Genomic DNA, 13,310 nt, shown 5'->3' on the forward strand with positions numbered 1-13,310 from the left:
AAGCAGGGTATGTATAATTAAGCATTGCTTAATGCCAATTTATATTTGCACATTCCTGCTCCTCAAAACTGCATGCAGCTCCCTCATTGAGTCATTTTAAAGTTCTCATGGAACAACAGGGCAAGAACACTGAATAGAAGGCTCTGTAGTTATTTCACATGAAAAGATGAAATGGTCTCATGAGAATGGTCAACATCCAAGTTTTTGTCAGTTAATATTTTTGTCTTTCAAATGTATGAAGGCAGAAAGTGGCAAACACTGGGAGAGATATTGAGGCACTATAGGAAAGCACCAACTTTGGAAATCACAGACCCCCTTTGAAACCAGTCTTTAAAATCACCATCTGTAAGCCAAGGCCAGTTTCTTACCCAAGTGGAATCTCTGTTTTCTTTTTATATATAAAAAGAGGGTAGCGTTAGCATACATATATATATGTGCATAATAATGTATGCATGCATTATATGTATATTACAAACACACACACACACACACACATACATCTATGCTGCCTAAAGTTGTGGTGTAACATATATGCACAATGGTGCTCTAATATTTTTGTAGATTTCAGGATAAGTAGTATTTTAATATGTAAATGCTCAGAAAGGGGGAGAAAGACAAATCTCCCAAAAATAAAACAAACTGAAGAATCAGATGTTGAGGGCTTCAGAAATGTCTCTATGTAGCTATTAAATGTGATTATGCCCAGAATGTTTCACATACAAATAAAAAATTTTAAAAAAAACTACCTCCCAAGCATGAGAAATTTGAGAATAGACAAAGGGACATAACAGAAGGGATTTTAATCCATTTGGTTATGGAGGAGATGGGAGATAGAATGGAACTTCCACTTGCAATTATAGTGTTTATGGAGCATTATCGAAAGAAAATTTTAGAGAGCAAATGAAGGTGGCAAAGGTTCTCTGAGATAGCAGAAAAAGTGAAATATTCATTCATTTATAAATTTAGCACATATTTACTGAGGTAAGCATTGTAAGATAAAAGAAGAAAGAACTGGAAAAAATCACACAGAACAAAAGTAAAAGAATATGACACGCATTTGTTTGCATTATGTTAAGTTATAATATGCTTGATGATTATAGCAAGATAAAAATGCATATAAAGAAAATTAGGGCACTACATGTCTGTTACAGTCTTCTGCAAGAATAGCTGGTCCAATTTTCACACACTTGAGGGAATGGTATAGATGTTCTGACTCAATTTATAAATTGCAGTTGAGGAAGAGAGACGCCTCTGATTTGCCCTTCAATTGCTTTGTACAAACACAATTTAGAGCCCTGGGTGGAGGGGGACAAGCAGACATATATGCACTTAACAAAGGGCTAGTTATAAATTATACATTAAAAAACTAAACTATTTACTTCATGGTAAATGTAAAATATCTAAATCATTAAAATTATAGGGGATTATTATTTATTACTGACCTATAAGCCACACTAGAACTAGACTTTTTAATATTTACCTGTTCATGTAGAGCCAGCAGCCAGCACAGTGCCCAACTTAGAAATGGCATTTAATATTTGTAGAACTTAACTGGTATTTGTCTGTGTTTTACTAACCCTTTGTTACTATGCCTTTCTGTCATAGTAAGTATATTTCACAGACATTTCTAGACTAATAAATAAAATTCCAAAATGTTTTTAAAGATATTTTTGGCTGACGCAGAAACACTGAAGTCATATTTTTTCAAATCTTTCTCTAATAGAAATAGTAAACACCAGAAAGAATTCAAAATTAAAGAAAGAAAAGATTGGATACAATAGTAACTTCTCAGCAAGGCGCCATAGTTGACACAATCCAGTTCAATACGACTTGAAGGGTTTCCTCCCACCACAGCAAAATTAAATAAGAAAAAATAAAACAAGTCTTACCATATTTGAGAAATACTTAAAATGTCAAGATGACATACAGGTTCTGTAGTTACAATGTTGCTATCACTCAGCAAGTAGCTGAATAAATTAGAACTAGAGCACAATATTATCCATTTTTTAAAAATAACCCAACACAAGAGGTTGCCAAGATACTGAGCTTTTATCATCTCTAAAGCTTGTTCTCCTGGTTACTTTTGTTCTATCTACTCTATGTGATGATGTTTGTTGCAATAGTTAAATCTAATTTTCATTTTTAGTGCTGTCACATGCTGGTGAGAGATATAAAAGGCTAACAACACTGTGACTTCAGGCAAAATTCTTCTATCATGGTGAAACTTAAGCTTATTTCCAATAATTTTTTGGAAAACTAAATGGCTTCAGAATTTCTTAGTTTGTGCTGGCCAAGATTTTGCCAAATAAAAATATATTCTCATTTGTTTGGTAGTTGTACTATGGTAGATGACAAAGATTCTCTCCTTAACCAAACTTCATTCAGGCTCTTCTGAGTTCTTTTTCAATTGTGCCCCATTCCCAGACATGTCCTCAAGAATCCAGTTTTAGTAAAAATTCCATTTAACCGGAATCCCTCATACTTGATAGCTGATCATTGTGGATATCAAATCCGAGTCCTCATTTTCCACTATCCCCCACATGATATCTGATCCACCCTCGGCAAGAATCCTGCTAGGTCCAAAATCTCCTCGCATACCTGAGGTTTTCTCTAAGTAATTTTCCACCCACCAGCCCCCATCCTGATCCTTGGCTACAAATCCTTATTTTTTCTCCCTGTATCTGAGGTTAAGCCCAATCTCTTTCCCCTACTACAAAACTCCATTGCTGTAGCCATTATACTAATTACAATAGTTGTGAATAACATCTGCCTTACCACTCTTTCATGTGTCACAAGTCGTCTTTTTCCTTAATAGGGAGAATTCTTCTTTCCATCCTTAAGTATTATTTCTATATTACATGTAATACTGACTGCATATTGAAATGTTGCCTAATAGGATTTAAAACCTACAGATCTCATCTTTACACAGCTTCTTTAATCATGGGATTAACAATCATGAAGATAACGCACTTTACATATTCAAGGAGTTTACAGCCTAAAAGGGGAATGAATCCAGACAAATAAATGGTAGTTGTTATCTGTGGGAAGTAGAATTGGTAAGAAGAGAATTTTTTATTATTTATGTCGCAATAAAATATATAGATACAGATAGATATAAAATTAAGATTAAATGTGCTTTTTCTTCCCTTTTAAAATCTTCTCTAATGGCCGGGCGTGGCGGCTCACACCTGTAATTCCAGAACTTTGGGAGGCCGAGGCGGGTGGATCACCAGGTCAAGAGATCGAGACCATCCTGGTCAACATAATGAAACCCTGTCTCTACTGAAAATAAAAAAAATTAGCCAGGCATGGTGGCACATGCCTGTAATCCCAGCTACTCGGGAGGCTGAGGCAGGAGAATTGCCTGAACCCAGGAGGCAGAGGTTGCGGTGAACCGAGATCACGCCATTGCACTCCAGCCTGGGTAAAAAGATCGAAACTCCGTCTCAAAAAAAAAAAAAAAAAAAAATCTTCTCTAATGAATTACTTTTATGTTTTAGAAAAATAACAAGTAATACACGTTGAAAATACACAGTTCAAATACTGGCATAATGCAGTCCTAGGTGTGCTGAAGACAAATCTCTCAGTCTTGGGGAACAGTTTTCAAAAGAAGTAATGTCTCAGCTAAAAGCTAAGACATTTAGCATTACTCACTTCTTTGCTTCCCTGTTACTCACAAGCTTTTTGCTAATTCCTATCTCCATGCATTTCCATACTCCATCATGCCATTAAAAATATTAAATCTTCATCATTATAGGGTCCATTATCTCTTTCTAGTCTCAGTTAACAAGACCTATTTCCATCATTATTTAATGAGACAGCTGAAAATAACCTTTGTGGAAAGTTATTTTGAAGAATTCCATCATATTATTAAACATTGCAATTAGTTTATTAAAAAATGACCACCTGAAAAAATTCAAGGTGAAAGAAAACACAGATTATATCAGTATTTGTGTGCTGAAAGTGATTCAACTGCCAGTGAGCAGTGAGGGGATCTAGAACCACAAACACCATTTGACCCAGCAATCTTATTACTGGGTGTATACCCAAAGGATTATAAATCATTCTACTATAAAGATACATACACATGTATGTTTATTGGAGTATTACAGCACTATTCACAATACCAAACACTTGGAAATAACCCAAATGACCATCAATGAAAGACTAGATAAAGAAAATGCAGCACATATACACCATGGAATACTGTGCAGCCACATAAAAAAATGAGTTGATGTCCTTGGTAGGGACATGGATGAAGCTGGAAACCATCAATCTCAGCAAACTAACACAGGAACAGAAATACTGAACATCACAAGTTCTCTCTCATAAGTGGGACATGAACAGTGAGAACACATGGACACGGGGAGGGAAACATCACTCACTGGGGCCCGTCAGGGGCTGGGAGGCTGGGGGAGGGATAGGATTAGAAAAATTACCCAATGTTGATGATGGGTTGATGGGTTCAGCAAAACACCATGGCACGTGTATACCTATTTAACAAACCTGCACTTTCTGCACATGTATTCCAGAACTTAAAGTATAATAATAATAAAAAGCAAACCCGAAATGTGAACTGCACATGTGAGGGATCTGGGTGAGCCCTTCTTATGAGAATCTGATACCTAATAATCTGAGGTGGAACAGTTTCATCCTGAAACCATTCCTCCAGCCTCTCCCAATCCCCATTTCTGTTTATGGAAAAATTATCTTCCATGAAATCAGTCATTGGTGTTAAAAACGTTGGGAGCCATTGCTGTAGATAATGAAGAGCTGCTTCTCAGCGTTACATTTCAGCTAGACATTACTTAATCATTGACATTAATGAATTCCTGAATTTGGTACGAGGTGATTGCTGGGGAATGCTCTAATTTTAAATGTTTATGGTTTTCTCATTATACTATGACAATTATTTTAATTTTTGATTTGGGCTAGAAGAGACCTTAAAATGATCTAGCTTAGCACCATAATTTTAGAGGTAGTAAAACAGAAAAATAAGGTGATTGTCCACAGTAACATAGTAGGTTTTTGACAAAGCAGGGACACTAACTAATGAGCCTGAGATCATACTTGTTTAGTATTTTGTAATGAATTAATCTGGATCCCATATACCTCATTGATTAGCTTTTCTTAAATATAAATTTTCACTCGTACATAGGAAACAGGTGGTTCACTATTGCTTAACCCACCAAACACAAAGGTTGCTTGCTTTTTAGGATACTCAGAAGGCTGATTTTAGAAAAAATCTCACTCTTTTCCCCAGGCTGGAGTACAGTGTCACAATCTTTGCTCACTACAACCTCTGCCTTCCAGGTTCAAGGGATTCTCATGTCTCAGCCTCCCAAGTACCTGGAATTACAAGCACTTGACACCATGCCAAAACAATTTTTGTATTTTTTAGTAGAGATGGGATTTTACCATGTTGGCCACGCTGGTCTCAAACTCCTGACCTTAGGTCATCCACATGCCTCAGCCCCCAAACTGCTGGGATTACAGGCGTGAGCCACTGGGCCCGGCCAGAAGCCTGGTTTTTAACTGTTCTCAGGATGGATGAATTTTCTTCTATTTTGGAGAAAATAGTATCTGATTCAAAGTTTTTTCCCACTAAAATACTGACCCCTTAATTGGTCCAGGCTATGTGCATTTTAGCAGATGGTACACTCACCCAAATTAACCTGGAAATAAGACTCTCTGTTAGTATGATCATACTCTTAGGTTAAAGAGCTATTTTTGGATACACTTCTTTTACCTTGCAGAAGTGAAGTGGTTCATGTTTCTACATTCTCGATTCACTGAACTAAAATCTCAACCATACGCACCATGTGTTCTCTTTATAGCTGGCCCTGGACATAGTAAGGTAATTCCAGCTTCTATGAGAATTTCTGGAATCCAGCTCTTCCTAGATTATTTTATTCTCCTGGGTATTATGTTCTGCATGTACGGCCAGCTTTTAATTTCAATTCACTATTTTAATAGGATACTGTCAAAGTTTCCTATGCCACCTCTTGGGAGGGAGCCAGAATCTGGACCACTGCAGTGCCAGCATACCAAGCTTCCACACAAGACACTGAGCGGTATCTGCTCATGGATGCTCACTTTCTACATACTGTTAATCATGAAACCTAAACATCTAAGCTCAAGTAAACAAATAAATTCTTTAGGACCTCTTTTCCAAAGTGAAGAATGGTAGTACCTGAAGCTAAATTTCATTTAGCTAATCTTATGGGGGAAAAATAGAAAAAAAAGCAATGAATCTAAGTTTTCTGAATAGCGTAAATAAGTTATTTCGTTTTGGCCAAATCTATAACATTTGCTTTTAACTTCACAGTGCTGGACTAAAGGAAACAACAATAATTTGTAAAGTACCTACTTGAAAAATGAAGACTGAGCTATCATTTATAAATATATCTTAGATTATTACTAATAAGCAGGAGCACGTATAATACCAAAGAAAACCTTTTACAACATGTGACAAAAGATTACAATTTGGGCTTTGTTAAAATATGTGACTTATAGAAACATGGGACAAATTATGCCTTTCCAGCCCTAGCGATGTTCAATTTCAAATCTAAAACAATATTCTATGTCTTGGATGGTAATGATGAAAGGGATACACAAAACTTCATTACTGCCTCAAGGAAGTCATTCTGAGAAGTCATGGAGAAATAATTCTGAAGAATTCTCTATAAAGCAATTATCTGTATTTCTGGGTTAAATGCAGTAAGTGGACTTTGAGCAAACAAAAGAGAAGTCAGTCCAGAGTAGAAGTGAATCTTTTAGAGTTAGATTTCTACAATTCCTATACAATGTTTTCTTCAGGAATAAGTAGAACAAGCTAGAGGAGTTTCTGAAATGCTATGTATGTTTATCTTCTGATAATTTCAATTGAATGAGGTGCTTGATAGAAGATCAGTTAGCTAAGTAACTCTGAATTCCAGCTCTGTCACATTCTAAAAGGGCACCTTCAGCAAACTGAAGCTCTTCACCCTCCTCAGATTTTTCTCATCTGCAAAGAAAAGAAAAGATTGCCAATATTACCTTTTACATAATTTGCTATAAGGATTATGTCTAATGAGATAAAAGAAAATCATAAATTGTGAAGAATTATGCTCAATTACTTCATAAAAAAGATGTTTCTTCTATTATGAAATTTCTAATATTTAAAATGGAAGGTTCTAGAACAGATATATGCATTTAGTTATAATTACATTAAAAAGGCTGCTAGTCACCTCAATTTGCTTGTGTTTTTTTTAAATTCCATTTTAGGTTTTGGCGTACACATGCAGAACATACAAGATAGTTGCATAGGTACACACGTGGCAGTCTGCATTTGCTGCCTTCCTCCCCTTCACCCACATCTGGCATTTCTCCCCATGCTATTCCTCCCCAGCTCCCCCCCCAATGTCCCTCCCCTGTCCCCCCAATAAACCCCAGTGTGTAGTGCTCCCTTCCCTGTGTCCATGTGTTCTCAATGTTCATCACCCACCTATGAGTGAGAATATGCAATATTCCATTTTCTGTAATTGTGTCAGATTGCTGAGAATGATGTTCTCCAGATTCATCTATGTCCGTACAAACGACATGAACTCATCGTTTTTCATTGCTGCATAATATTCCATGGTGAATATGTGCCACATTTTCCCAGTCCAGTCTATCATCGATGGGCATTTGGGTTGGTTCCAGGTCTTTGCTATTGTAAACAGTGCTGCAATGAACATTCGTGTGCATGTGTCCTTATAGTAGAACGATTTATAGTCCTTTGGATATATACCCAGTAATGGGATTGCTGGGTCAAATGGAATTTCTATTTCTAGATCCTTGAGGAATCGCCACACTGTCTCCCACAATGGTTGAACTCATTTACACTCCCACCAGCAGTGTAAAAGTGTTCTGATTTCTCCACATCCTCTCCAGCATCTGTTGTCTCCAGATTTTTTAATGATCGCCATTCTAACTGGCGTGAGATGGTATCTCAATGTAGTTTTGATTTGCATTTCTCTGATGACCAGTGATAATAAGCATTTTTTCATATGTTTGCTGGCCTCACATGTCTTCTTTTGAAAAGTGTCTGTTCATATCCTTTGCGCATTTTTGAATGGGCTTGTTTTTTCCTTGTAAATCTGTTTGAGTTCTTTGAAAATTCTGGATATCAGCCCTTTGTCAGATGGGCACACTGCAAACATTTTTTTCTCTTTCTGTTGGTTGCCAATTCACTCTAATGACTGTTTCTTTTGCTGTGCAGAAGCTGTGGAATTTGATTTGGTCCCATTTGTCTATTTTGGCTTTTGTTGCCAAAGCTTTTGGTGTTTTGGTCATGAAGTCCTTGCCTACTCTTATGTCCTGAATGCTTTTGCCTAGATTTTCTTCTAGGGTTTTTATGATACAAGGCCTTATGTTTAAGATTTAAATCCATCTGGAGTTAATTTTAGTGTAAGGTGTCAGGAAGGGGTCCAGTTTCTGCTTTCTGCACATGGCTAGCCAGTTTTCCCAACACCATTTATTAAACAGGGAATCCTTTCCCCATTGCTTTTGTCAGGTTTATCAAATATTGTATGGTAGTAGGTATGTTGTGTTGCCTCTGATGCCTCTGTTCTGTTTCATTGGTCTATATCTCTGTTTTGGTACTAGTACCATCCTGTTTTAATTACTGTAGCCTTGTAGTATAGATTGAAGTCCAGTAGTGTGATGCCTCCTGCTGTGTTATTTTTGCTTACAATTGACTTAGCTATACGGGCTCTCTTTTGGTTCCATATGAAGTTGAAAATGGTTCTTTTCCAGGTCTGTGAAGAAGGTCATTGGTAGCTTGATGGAAATAGCGCTGAGTCTGTAAATCACTTTGGGCAGTATGGCCATTTTCAAGATACTGACTCTTCCTATAACCATGAACATGGAATGTTTCTCCATCTGTTTGTGTCCTCTCTTATTTCGTTGAGCAATGGTTTGTAGATCTCCTTGAAGAGGTCCTTTACATTCTCTGTTAGTTGTATTCCTAGGTATTTTATTCTCTTTATAGCAACTGTGAATGGCAGTTCGTTCTTGATTTCGCTCTTTAAGTCTGTTATTGGTGTATAGGAATGCTTGTGATTTTTGCACATTGATTTTATATCCTGAGACTTTGCTGAAGTTGCTTATCAGTTTCAGGAGTTTTTGGGCTGCAGCAATGGGGTCTTCTAGGTATACTATCATGTCGTCTGCAAATAGAGACAATTTGGCTTCCTCCTTTCCTATGTAAATACCCTTTATTTCTTTTTCTTGCCTGATTGCTCTGGCTAGAACTTCCAGTACTATATTGAATAGGAGTGGTGAGATAGGGCATCCTTGTCTAGGGCCAGATTTCAAAGGGAATGCTTCCAGTTTTTGTCCATTCAGTATGATATTGGCTGTTGGTTTGTCATAAACAGCTTTTATTATTTTGAGATACGTTCCATCAATACCGAGTTTATTGAGGGTTTTTAGCATAAAGGGCTGTTGAATTTTATCAACGGCCTTCTTCTGCGTCAATTGAGATAATCATGTGGTTTTTGTTTTTGGTTCCGTTTATGTGGTGAATTAATTTATAGACTTGTGTATGTTGAACCAGCCTTGCATCCCCGGGATGAATCCTACTTGATCATGATGGATAAGCTTTTTGATGTGCTGTTGCAATTGGCTTGCCAGTATCTGATTGAAGGTTTCTGCATCTATGTTCATCATGGATATTGGCCTGAAGTTTTCTTTTCTTGTCGAGTCTCTGCCGGGTTTTGGTATCAGGATGATGTTGGTCTCATAAAATGATTTGGGAAGGATTCCCTCTTTCTGGATTATTTGGAATGGTTTCAGAAGGAATGGTACCAGCTCCTCTTTGTGTGTCTGGTAGAATTCGGCTCTGAACCCACCTGGACCGGGGCTTTTTTTGTGTGGTAGGCTCTTAATTGCTGCCTCAACTTCAGACCTTGTTATTGGTCTGTTCATAGTTTCAGCTTCCTTCTGGTTTAGGCTTGGGAGGACACAGGAGTCCAGGAATTTATCCATTTCTTCCAGGTTTACTAGTTTTTGTGCATAGAGTTGTTTGTAATATCCTCTGATGATGGTTTGAATTTCTGTAAAATCTGTGGTGATTTCCCCTTTACCATTTTTTATTGCATTTATTTGGTTATTCTCTCTTTTCTTTTTTGTCAATCTGGCTGGTGGTTTATTTTGTTGATCATTTCAAAAATCTAGCTCTTGGGTTTACTGATTTTTTTGAAGGGTTTTTTGTGTCTCTATCTCCTTCAGTTGTGCTCTCATCTTAGTTATTTCTTGTCTTCTGCTAAGTTTTGAGTTTTTTTCATCTTGCTCCTCTAGCTCTTTCAATTTTGCCGTTAGGATATCAATTTTGAATCTCTTCAATCCTCTCATGTGGGAACTTATTGCTATATATTTTCCTCTAGAGACTGCTACAAATGTATCCCAGAGATTCTGGTATGTTGTATCTTCGTTCTCATTGGTTTTGAAGAACTTCTTTATTTCTGCCTTCATTTCATTGTTTATCCAGTCAACATTCAAGAGCCAGTTGTTTAGTTTCCATGAAGCTATGCGGTTCTGAATTAGTTTCTGAATTATTAGTTCTAACTTGATTGCACTATGGTCTCAGAGACTTGTTTGTTATGATTTCAGTTGTTTTGCATAAGCTGAGGAGTACTTTACTTCTAATTATGTGGTCAATTTTAGAGCAGGTGTGATGTGGTACTGAGAAAAATGTATATTCTGTGGATTTGGGGTGGAGAGTTCTGTAAATGTCTGTCAGGTTTGCTTGTTCCAGGTCTGAGTTCAAGTGCTGTATATCCTTGTTAACTTTCTCTCTGGTTGATCTAATATTGACAGTGGAGTGTTAAAGTCTCCCACTATTATTGTGTGGGAGTCTAAGTCTCTTTGTAAGTTGTTAAGAAGTTGCCTTATATATCTGGGTGCTCCTGTATTGGGTCCATATATATTTAGGACCGTTAGCTCTTCTTGTATCGATCCTTTTACCATTATGTAATGGCCTTCTTTGTCTCTTTTGATCTTTGTTGCTTTAACGTCTATTTTATCAGAGACGAGAATTACAACTCCTGCCTTTTTTTGCTCTCCATTTGCTTGGTAAATCTTCCTCCATCCCTTTGAGACTTTGTGTATCCTTGCATGTGAGATGGTTTTCCTGGATACAGCACACCGATGGCTTTTGGTTTTTTATCCAATTTGCCAGTCTGTGTCTTTTGATTGGTGCATTTAGCCCATTTACATTTAGGGTTAATATTGTTATGTGTGAATTTGATACTGCCATTTTGATGTTAGCTGGCTATTTTGCCCATTAGTCGATGCAGATTCTTCATTTTGTTGATTCTCTTTAGCATTTGGTATGTTTTTGGAATGGCTGGTACTGGTTGTTCCTTTCCATGTGTAGTGCCTCTTTCAGGAGCTCTTGTAAGTTCTGTTCTTTAAGGATGTTGAATATTGGCCCCCTACTCTCTTCTGGCTTGTAGGGTTTCTGCCGAGAGATCTGCTGTGAGTCTGATGGGCTTCCCTTTGTGGGTTACCCGACCTTTCTCTCAGCCTGCCGTTAGCATTTTCTCCTTCACTTCAACCCTGGTGAATCTGACGATTATGTGCCTTGGGGTTGCTCTTCTTGCAGAATATCTTTGTGGTGTTCTCTGTATTTCCTGGACTTGCATATTGGCCTGCCTTGTTAGGTTGGAGAAATTTTCCTGGATAATATCCTTTAGAGTATTTTCCAGCTTGGATTCATTTTCTTCGTCACATTCAAGTACACCTATCAAACGTGGATTAGGTTTCTTCACATAGTTCCACATTTCCTGGAGACTTCTTTCATTCCTTTTTGCGCTTTTTTCTCTAATCTTGGCTTCCCGTTTTATTTCATTGAGTTGATCTTTGACTTCTGATATCCTTTCTTCTTCTTGGTCAGTTCAGCTGTTGAAACTTGTGCATGCTTTGCAAAGTGTTCCTGTTGTGTTTTTCAGCTCCTTCAATTCACTCATATTCCTAAGTTGTCCATTCTTGTTAGCATTTCCTCAAATCTTTTTTCAAGGTTCTTAGTTTCTTTGCATTGAGTTAGAACTTGTTCTTTTAACAAGTTCAGAAGTTTCTCATTACCTACCTTCTGAAGTGTGATTCTATTATTTCATCACACTCATTCTCCATCCAGCTTTGTTCCCTTGCTGGTGAGGAGTTGTGGTCCCTTGTAGGAGGCAAGGTATTCTGGCTTCGGGTGTTTTCCTCCTTTTTGTGCTGGTTTCTTCCCATCTTTGTGGATTTATCCACCTATCATCTGAGTGGTTGCTGATTTTCTGACTGGGTCTCTGAGTGGACATCCAGATTGTTGAGGATGAAGTATTTCTGTTTCTTAGTTTTCCTTCTAGCAGTCTGGCCCCCTGCTGTAGGGCTACTGAGCTCCACTCCAGGCCCTGCTTGCCTGGGGAACTTCCGTAGCAGCTGCAAAACCATGAGGGTTGATACCAGATTCTTCTGCTTTGTCCCTGAATGATGACCACCAAATGTCAGTCTGATCCGTCCTTTGTGAGGTGACTCTTTGGATATCCAGGAATCAGGGAGCTGCTCGAGGAGACAGTCTGTACTTTATAGGAGCTCAAGTGCTAAGCTGTGAGCTCCATTGTTCATTCAGGGCTGCTAGGCAGGTACGTTTATTTCTGCTGCAGCAGAACTCATAAAGCCCCTTTTTTTTCCCCTCAGGTGCTCTGTCCCCGGGAGTTAGGGCTTTATTTATGAGTATCCCTTGCACTGTCTGCCCACCGAGGAGGCAGTCTAGTCACTGCCTGCCTGTAGTGGCTATGCTGAGCTGCCATGGGCTCCTCTGTACTGCCATAGGCTCCGTCCTGCCGCCATGGGCTCTGCCCTGCTGCCGTGTGTAATTCCCTGTAATCCTGTTTATATGAGTGTGGTTAGAACTGCCATGGGGAGGGTGGACCACCTATGTAATGGCGGACTCTGTTATGGCAGGCTGCGTCAGCAATGGCAGAGTAACTCCGTAGGGGTCTAGTGCCTCGGTAACGGCGGATGCCCCTCCCCTACCGAGCTGCACCGTCCTGGGTTCAGCTGTGATTGCCATGAAACTCTCAACCCGAAACGTTTCCAATTGCTGTTTTGTTTGTTTTTGTGGGGGTGGGACCTGCCAAGCCTGATCACCTGGCTCCCTGCCTCAGAGACTTTTTTTTTTTTTTTTTTTTAAGTTGAAGGGTTGACTCCCTCCCATGTGTTCCAGTTGCCTGCTAAAAAGGCGCCAGGATCTGTGTGATTTCCCGTGCTGCGACCCACTAGGCTGGCTGAAACAATGTTGT

At 38.5% G+C, this 13,310-nt stretch overlaps 1 pseudogene across 1 annotated transcript in view; it reads right to left on the reverse strand.

Annotated features, from left to right (window-relative positions):
- Window positions 1-4,078: 4,078 nt before the first annotated feature.
- Window positions 4,079-13,310, reverse strand: part of LOC100895549 (isoleucine--tRNA ligase, cytoplasmic-like) — a 60,049-nt pseudogene continuing 50,817 nt past the window's right edge. Inside the window, exon 12 of the transcript XR_013532842.1 lies at window positions 4,079-7,006. The product of XR_013532842.1 is annotated as an isoleucine--tRNA ligase, cytoplasmic-like (transcript). The remainder of the gene's footprint in view (window positions 7,007-13,310) is intronic.

The sequence above is a fragment of the Callithrix jacchus genome, chromosome 1 (genome assembly GCF_049354715.1).
Source record: "Callithrix jacchus isolate 240 chromosome 1, calJac240_pri, whole genome shotgun sequence".
NCBI lineage: Eukaryota > Metazoa > Chordata > Mammalia > Primates > Cebidae > Callithrix > Callithrix jacchus.